Source organism: Salvelinus sp. IW2-2015, unplaced genomic scaffold, assembly GCF_002910315.2.
Source record: "Salvelinus sp. IW2-2015 unplaced genomic scaffold, ASM291031v2 Un_scaffold5054, whole genome shotgun sequence".
Classification (NCBI taxonomy): domain Eukaryota; kingdom Metazoa; phylum Chordata; class Actinopteri; order Salmoniformes; family Salmonidae; genus Salvelinus; species Salvelinus sp. IW2-2015.
In genome coordinates, this window is record NW_019946321.1 from 23,423 (window position 1) to 31,903 (window position 8,481).

At 46.6% G+C, this 8,481-nt stretch overlaps 1 long non-coding RNA gene across 1 annotated transcript; it reads right to left on the reverse strand.

Moving 5' to 3' along the window:
• Positions 1 to 2,759: 2,759 nt before the first annotated feature.
• On the reverse strand, positions 2,760 to 7,952 carry LOC112077928 (uncharacterized). Its single transcript, XR_002895541.2, has 3 exons — positions 7,895 to 7,952; positions 7,160 to 7,287; positions 2,760 to 3,140 (listed from the first exon to the last, which is right to left on the reverse strand). It is a non-coding gene; the product is annotated as an uncharacterized lncRNA (long non-coding RNA).
• Between the last annotated feature and the right edge of the window lie 529 nt (positions 7,953 to 8,481).

Sequence of the window (8,481 nt, forward strand, 5' to 3'; positions counted from 1 at the left end):
ATGTTTGTAGTTTTCCTCTGGACATGTAGGATAATCTTACAGAACTCTGGATGCTGGGTTTTCAATGGGATGTTTGTCCCATTTGATGAAATCTTGTTTTGCAAGTGGACCCCACACCTCGCTGCCATAAAGTGCAATTGTTCAATGAATATTCAATTAGTTTTAGACAAAATTTTAATAGGTATTCCAATTTTAATTTGTTTTTTTAATGGCGGTAGAATGGCCCTGCATGCTTTCTCTCTCAGTTCATTCACTGCCTCATTAAGGTGTCCAATTGCGCTTATTTTTAAACCTAAGTAATTATAGGGTGTGCAGTACTCTATTATATTTTGTACCAATTGAGAACTTTGGTCTAATTCCTGAGATCTGGATCTTCTCTGGAAAATCATTATTTTTGTATTTTTGGGGTTTACTGCCAGGGCCCAGGTCTGGCAGTACTGCTCTAGCAGGTCCAGGCTCTGCTGTAGGCCATGTGTCTGTGGGTGACAGCAGGCATAGGTCATCTGTGAAGAGTAGGCATTTAACTCTGAATTGTGGAGACTAACACCAGGGGTGAGGATTTTTTCTAGAATAGTGGCCAATTCGTTGATGTAAATATTGAAGAGTGCAGGGCTCAGATTACAACCTGACGAAGGCAGGTTAAAGAATTCTGTTATTTTCTTGCCAATTTTTAATGCTGCACATATTGCCAGTATACATTGATTTAATTATGTCATATGTTTTACCCCCTACACCACTTTCAATAACTTTGTAGAACAGTCCTGTATGCAACTAGAATCAAATGCTTTTGGAAGTCGATAAAGCAAGCGTATATTTTGTTATTATTTTGGTGGACATGTTATCTATCAGGGTGTGTAGGGTGTGTAAATAACACTGCTCAAAAAAATAAAGGGAACACTTAAACAACACAATGTAACTCCAAGTCAATCACACTTCTGTGAAATCAAACTGTACTTAGGAAGCAACACTGATTGACAATACATTTCACATGCTGTTGTGCAATAGTGAATAGACAAAAGGTGGAAATTATAGGCAATTAGCAAGACACCCCCAAAAAAGGAGTGATTCTGCAGGTGGTGACCACAGACCACTTCTCCAGTTCCTATGCTTCCTGGCTGATGTTTTTGGTCACTTTTGAATGCTGGCGGTGCTCTCACTCTAGTGGTAGCATGAGACGGAGTCTCAACCCACCACAAGTGGCTCAGGTAAGTGCAGTTCATCCAGGAAGGCACATCAATGCGAGCTGTGGCAAAAGGTTTGCTGTGTCTGTCAGCGTAGTGTCCAGAGCATGGAGGCGCTACCAGGAGACAGGCCAGTACATCAGGAGACGTCATAACAGATGAGGGTAACAATAACTTCATTTTGTGCTGATGTAACTAGTGCAGTCTTCTAAAAGGAGAACACCAAAGAGGCTACCGGAGGGAATGAAATCCCCAATTGAGACTTTGTTTACTTTACGCTCTTTAAAAAAATTATTTTTATCTCAATATTACATACTTTCTGGGTAACAATACCTTACTGTGATTGTTTTTAATTAAAATTGTAAAAGAAAATATAAAAAAATAGCTTCTTAGCAAAGAGCAAATTCTCAAACAAGAATTTTGCTAGGACTGCCTGAGTTGGGAGGTGGAAAATGGAAACTAGTTGTTATTGGCAGAGAGGTTTGGAACTCTAATTTACTGACTGGTGAAGCCAAAACTCCATCCCACCAAAACAGGTTGAAATGTCAGGTGGTCTTTTCAAACAGCTCTTACACTAAAAGGGCATTATCATCATTTTCACAATTTCACAGTAGTATTCCAACCTCATAGAGTGGAAATATAAAACACAGTAAAATCACATTTTTGACAGCATTGGGCCTTTAACATTGATTCTCTAATCAACCCCAATGAATCATTTTTGGCCTTTAGCGTGAAGTGTTCTCCAACTGACTTCTTCTGCGTAGTGGTCCATCTCTCTAAATGAGTAAACACTGCCCCCTTTGGTAGAAAAGTAGAAATACAGGTAAATGAATGCAGGACATTGTAAAGTTGCCTCTACTGCTCTGTCATGCCTGGTATAAATGAATGACTGTTATGTTATGTAGCTGGTGAATGCTGGAATGCTATGTGAAAACATCTAACTACAAACCTGTAAAGTCAGGGTGATCTAAAAGGATGGATACATACACAGAAATTAAAGAGGATGTCAATAATATAATAAATGTAATTTCAATACACTGCTTCTTTTCCTTCAGTCCTGATGAAGCCCCCCCCCAGTGTAACTACAACAACAAACACAACTAAAACAGTCAACAAGATGTGAAAATCATCCACACTAATAGATATTGAGGTCATATCTTCAAAAGATGACAAAGACTTAAAATAGGGCCCCCAAAAAGTTTGGATGAAATAAAATATTTTCTACACTTAAATTTAAAAAATACTTTTCACATTGAGAGGGAAAATATAACTTTTTGTACTGTACAAGAGATGAAACCAAACTTGGTTGTAAAAGTTTGATTTGAAGAGGGATCCTCGTATCAGGATGGTTGAAGAGTCCCAGAAAAATCACCCAAAATCCCTTGTTATCATCCCACTTCAGAATAAGAGTCCCTTCAAAGTTTACTTTGAAGATACAGATTTTCCAATTACGGCGATAAGAAAAGTCTTAGAAAAATATCAACAAAGTCCCTGCAATCTCTACACAATTTAAAGACCAAATGCCCTTTGAAAATTCTTGTTAAAATCTCCAGACAAATGGGAGAAAGAGAAAAAAAATTTAACACTTTATTTCAACATTTTTATTGTTTAGAAAAATCCAGTTTGGTTGTTCGGGATTTGGCAGCGGAGTGGAAGAGAGTGAAAGAGAGAGAGACACGGATAGTGGGTGGTCCTAGGGAATTCTGGGAGTTTTTTTGGAGAGTTCTGTTTGTTCCCTTTTCCTTCAGTTGAACTCTATTGGTTGGGAGGTTCAAAGTTCAGAGTTGAAAAGTGAAGCTTGTTCTCTCTGGTAGGTTGGACCGGTCCAGTCTGGTGTGGGGTGTGTGTGTCTGTTCCCAAGGCGGGGTCTCTGAGGTAAACAAGCAGAGAAGGTCAGCGCGGGTGGGGGATGTGTGTGAGTTCACCTTCCTCAGGCGCCGTGGTAGTTTTGGCCCACAGCTTCACAGACAGTGGACAGAGAGAGAGACACTTCTTCAGTAACACTACCTCAACATTCCCCTGATTCAACACTAAAGATAAAGAGCGCAAGAGTAGAAAACAGTCAGAAAGGTGAGTAGAACTACACCAATGTTTTCACAATGATGAACATATTTCAGGCTTCAAAAAGAGCAGGCCCAGACAGGAAGGATGGTGGGGTGGGGTGAGGTAGGGTGGGGTGAGGTGAGGTAGGGTGGCGGTAGGGGTGGGTGAGGTGAGGTAGGGTGGGTAGGGTGGGGTTTGAGGTAGGTGGGGTAGGGGTGGGGGTGAGGTGAGGTAGGGTGGGGTAGGGTGGGGTGAGGTAGGTGGGGTAGGGTAGGGTGGGGTGAGGTAGGGTGGGGTGAGGTAGGGTGGGTAGGGTGGAGGTAGGGTGGTAGGTAGGGTTGGGGTGAGGTAGGTTGGGTGAGGTAGGGTGGGGTAGGGTGGGTTGGGGAGGTTGGGGAGGTAGGGGGGTAGGGGGGTAGGTGGGTGAGGTGAGGTGGGTGGGTGAGGTAGGGTGGGGTAGGGTGGGTGAGGTAGGGTGGGGTGAGAGGTAGGGTGGGGTAGGGTGAGGTAGGGTTGGGTGAGGTAGGGTGGGGTAGGGTGGGGTGAGGTAGGGTGGGTGAGGTAGGGTGGGGTGGTGGGAGGTAGGGTGGGGTGAGGTAGGGTGGGGTAGGGTGGGGTGAGGTAGGGTGGGTGGGGTGAGGTAGGGTGGTGAGTAGGGTGGGGTGAGTAGAGTGGGGGTGAGGTAGGGTGAGGTGAGGTAGGGTGGGGTGGGTGGGTGAGCTGAGGTAGGGTGGGGTGAGTAGGGTGGGGTGGGAGGTAGGGTGAGGTAGGGTGGTAGGGTGGGGTGGGGTGAGGTAGGGTGGGGTGAGGTAGGGTGGGTGGGGTAGGGTGGTAGGGTGGTGAGGTAGGGTGGGGTGAGGGTGGGTGGGGTGAGGTAAGGTGGGGTGGGGTGAGGTAGTGGTGGGTGGGGTGAGGTAGGGTGGGGTGAGGGTAAGGTGGGGTGAGGTAGGGTGGGGTGGGGTGAGGTGGGTGGTGTTGAAGCGGAGAGGGAGGAAGTAGGATTGTTAGGGGTGTCTCAGGCTTCTCAGGCTGTTAGCGTTGATGATGTCCAAGGTAAAACAGAGCAGAGCTCCATGAACCGAGCTCCATGAACACAGAGCTCCATGAACACAGGGCTCCATGAAGCACAGGGCTCATGAACACAGAGCATCCATGAACACAGAGCTCCATGAACACAGAGCTCCATGAACACAGAGCTCCATGAACACAGGCTCATGAACACAGAGGCTCCATGAACACAGGGCTCCATGAACACAGGGCTCCATGAAACACAGAAGCTCCATGAACAACAGAGCTCCATGAACACAGAGCATCCAATGAACACAGGCTCCATGAACACAGAGCTCCTGAACCAGAGCTCTATGACACAGAGCTCCTAACACAGAGCTCCCATGAACACAGAGCCTCATGAAACCTACTGGGAGGGCCACTCTCTCCCTCGTCTCCCCCCTGTCTGAGAGGAAAGGGTGGGAAGCACTGTGTGTAATACATACCACCTGGCAGCTGGAACCCTATTCCCTACAAATGAACTAATGTTGACCTAGAACTTTGGGTCAAAGGTAGAGCACTATATAGGGGATTGGGTTCACTTTAGGACGCAAGCCTGAGCCTACGGCTTCAACTCACACAAACATACAGGGCTATAATTAAAGCCACATGGACACCACTGTTTAAAGACTCCTGCTACATGTCACTGTTCATGTTAAAGCCACATGGAACCACCACTGTTGTAAAGACCTCCTGCTGAACATTTTGTCCATGTTTCATGTAAAGGCCACATGGAACACCACTGTTTAAAGACCTCCTGCTGACATGCTCCTGTTTCATGTAGGAATAGGCCTGACCTGAGTAAATACTGTTATAATAAATCAACGCAGTTTTTAAGCGGACGATATAAAAAGGACAATAACTGAATCAATATATGCATTGTCCTTGCCAGTGGCGTGCGGTGCTTTGAACTGAATGGGAGGAAGGGATGATTTTGTAATTAGCAACATTGCGGCTTGACTGCGTCCCAAATGGCACCCTATTTCTATATAGGGCATAGTATTCCACGGCAGCCTTATGGGTGAATGCCATTCGGAATCACCCTTAAATAACCTCTCCTTGATCATGGCGCTCCCTCCCATCATATTGGTTTAGATACATTGTTTAGTCCTCTGCAGGAGCTAACGAAAAGCAGTGTATAGCCCTCGATCAGGGCCTCTCTCCGTCTCTCTCTTCTCTTCTCTCCTCTCTCTCTCTCTCTCTCCTCTCTCTCTCTCTCTCTCTCTCCTCTCTCTCTCTCTCTCTCTCTCTCCTCTCTCTCTCTCCTCTCTGAATCTCCGTTCTTCTCTCTCTCTCTCGTCTCTCTCTCTCTGCTCTCTCCTCCTCTCTCTCTCTCATCTCTCTCTCTCTCTTCTCTCTCGTCTCTCTCTCTCTCTTTCTCTCTCTCTCTCTCTCCTCTCTCCTCTCTCTCTCTCTCTCGGGTCGTCTATGTCTCTATGTCTCTCTGTCTCTCTTCTCTCGTCTCTCTCTCTGTCTCTCTCTCCTCTCTCGGTGTCTATGTCTCTCGCTCCCTTCTCTCTCTCTGTGTCTCTGTCCTCTGTTCTCTGTTCTCTCTGTCTCTTTCTGTCTCGTCTCAGGGAGGAGAGTGAAGGGGAGGAGGTAGGAGGGAGAGAGAGTGAAGCGGGAGGAGAGGAGAGGACGGGAGGAGAGAGGGAGGGGGGGAGATGAGGGAGGAGGGGGAAAGGGAAGAGAAGAGGAAGAGAAGAGGGAAGAAGAGAAAGAGTGGAGGGATTATGCTGAACCTAAAGTGGGTTTCAGTATGGATTAGGATTACAGACAATTGATAGTACGACCCTGTGTGTCCACTGTGGGTTAGGGGTTACTACTGACCTGGTCATAGGAACGAGCTGAGGCTGGGGTTAATCTGGGGTTTAGGGGTACTACTGACCATGGTCATAGGAGGCTGAGGCTGGGGTTAATCGGGGTTAATCTGGGGTTAGGGGCTACTACTGACCCTGGTCATAGAGAGCGAGCTGGCGGGTTAATGCTTGGGGTTAACTTGGGTTTAGGGGTACTACTGACCTGGTCATAGGAGACGCTGAGGGCTGGGGTTATCTGGGTTAATCTGGGTTAGGGTTAGGGTACTACTGACCTGGTCATAGGAAGAGGCTTGAGGCTGGGGTTATCTGGGGTTAGGGGTACTCCTGACCTGGTCATAGGAGAGCTGAGGCTGGGGTTTAACTCTGGGGTTTAGGGGTACTACTACTGGTCATAGTGAGAGCTGAGGCTGGGTTAATCTGGGGTTAGGGTTTACTACTGAACCTGGTCATAGGAGAGCTGAGGCCTGGGTTTAATCTGGGGTTTAGGGGTACTTACGACCTGGCATAGGTGAGCTGAGGCTGGGGTTAATCTGGGGTTAGTTAGGCGTTACTACTGACGCTGGTCCATAGAGAGCTGAGGGCGGGTAATCTGGGTTAGGGGTACTACTGACTGGTCATAGGAGAGGTCAACTGAGGCTGGGGTTAAAATCTGGTTTAGGGTGTACTACTGCCTTGTCATAGGTGAGCTGAGCCTGGGGTTAATCTTGGGGTTAAGGGTATACTGACTGGTCATAGGTGGAGCTGAGCCTGGGGTTAATCTGGGTTAAGGTACTACTGACCTGGTCTAGGTAGCTGAGCCTGTGGGATTATTCTGGGGTTAGGGGTACTACTGACCTGTCAAGGTGAGCTGAGCCTGGGGTAATCTTGGGGTTAATCTGGGTTAGGGGTACTACTGACCTGTCAAGCGTGAGCTTGAGCCTGGGGTTAATTGGGGTTAGGGTACTACTGACCTGGTCATAGGAGAAGCTGACTGAGGCTTGGGGTAATCGTGGGTTAGGGTATCTACTGACCTGGTCACTAGGTGAGCTGAGCTGGGGTTAATCTGGGGTTAGGGGTTACTACACTGACCTGGTCATAGGTGAGTCAACTGGAGCTGGGGTTAATCTGGGGTTGATTCTGTTTCTGGTGCACCACCACTTTGGTCAAGACATGTCGGGTTGCTGCTCCTTCGCCTCCTTGATGGCCTGGGCCAGAGCCTGAGAAGAGGACACACACCACACACACACCAACACACACACACACACACACACAACACACACCACACACACACACACACACCACACACACCACACACACAACACACACACACAGCACACACACACACACACACACACCACACACACCACACCACACACCACACACACACACCACACACACACACACACACACACACACACACATAGGGAAGGTTCAATATTGCAGATTGATGGCCACTAAATACAAAAGGCTATAAGTACATTTAAAACTTCATTATTAAACACAATCACCCCACAAGCGAATACAGAGCTAAAAACCACTTACCAGAGTTTGGAAACCATTCATGCACACCAAGAGAAACCTAAAAGGTGATACTACATTCGGACAAGACTGTGTTCAGTTCACCATCACAGCACAAACCAAGCTCTTTAATCTTTATTTTATTTTTATTACACAGAGGTGACTCAAATGTTTAAAGCATAGATTTCTTGTGATAGCTCTAAACGCAGAGGAATAATGTATTGTTACTCCACTGAAGGGTCTCTAACAGAATACACACACACAGGCAGCGAGGCACAGAGACAGAATTATGTCCCCCCCTCCCACCTTATCGTGATCAATCTCTGTGGTCTGCCAGTTATCACAATCCTCTTTCCAATGCGAGGTCTCTGAGGATCCTCCTTTCACCGTCTGAAGTGGAGAGAGAAAGCGTTTTAACAAACGTAAGGCGGGATCAGAAACTATCAAGCGCCGGGGAGAAGAGAGAGGCAGCTTTGACCTGACAAATACTGTTAGAGATTACTGTATATATAGAGAGAAGAAGAGCAATTTGACCTGACAACATACTGTTAGAGAGATCACTGTAATATAGAGAGAGAGATGCAAACTTTGACCTGACCAACATACTGTTAGAGAGATACTGTATATATAGAGAGAGGAGAGCAGCTTTGACCTGACAACAATTGTGGTCAGAGATACTGTTATAGAAGAGAAGCGAGAGCCAGCTTTAAACCTGACAACATTGTGTCAGAGACACTGTATAGAGAGAGAGAGATCAGCGTTTGACCTGACAAAATTGTGTCAGAGATACTATATAGCGGAGAGAGATCAGCTTTGACCTGACAAATTCTGTCAGAGATACTGTATAGAGAGAGCCGAATCAGCTTTTACCTGACAACATTTGTCAGAGTATC